Below are 925 nucleotides of genomic sequence, written 5' to 3'. Positions count from 1 at the left end.
TGCACGTTATGCACATGTACCCTAGAACTTAAAGTATATAAAAAAAGAAATTATTGGGACAAAAAAGAAATCAAAACTGAAATTATAAGCTACCCAGAAATTAATGAAAATAAGAACTTTCTCAAAGATTATGACATGCAATTAAAATTATTTTCAGAAACATAGAGAGCCTTAAATGATTTTAATAGTAAGGACTGTAAATAAAGTAAACATTTGAATTTACAAATCTAGAACTAGTATAACATTAAAAAGTGAGTAAAAGTAAAGAAAATTAGTAACTCTGAACATCTACAGCATTAGGATAAAGAGAAGATAAAATAAGTCTGAGGAAATTAAAGGTATACAAGAATATGACATGTTTTGGGTGAATGAATTTGAAAATCCAAAAGAAATGGATGCTTTTTGGAAAATGCAAATTAACAAAATTGCCACAAGAAGTCAGAAAATCTGAGATGAAAAGGCACAAGAATAACCTACAAATTGTTAAAAATTGACTATTTGTATTAAAAAACGAATTCAACATCAATTTAAATAATGACATTGATAAATTCAGGATGAAGAACTTTGATTAAACACATGGAAACCACTGACTACATTCAACTGCCATTCAGTTTAAAAAATTAAGCAAAGGACTAAAGGCAAACTGCTAGAACAGTATAAAGAACATTTATTAGAAGCACAAACAGCAAACATAATATTAAGTTAAAACCCTAAATTAATCCACCAAAATCAAGTTCCTCAATCATTACTATTTACATTGTTTTAATGATTAAATTTAAAATATTTTCAGATAATTGTGTAGAGTATCTAAGAATTTTTTTAAAATTATTATAGCTAATAAGAAAATTCAGTAAAATGAATAGGTATAAGAAATATACAGGGCCGGGCGCGGTGGCTCAAGCCTGTAATCCCAGCACTTTGGGAG

The sequence above is a fragment of the Piliocolobus tephrosceles genome, chromosome 4 (assembly GCF_002776525.5).
Source record: "Piliocolobus tephrosceles isolate RC106 chromosome 4, ASM277652v3, whole genome shotgun sequence".
Lineage (NCBI taxonomy): Eukaryota > Metazoa > Chordata > Mammalia > Primates > Cercopithecidae > Piliocolobus > Piliocolobus tephrosceles.
This window is presented reverse-complemented; position numbering follows the sequence as displayed.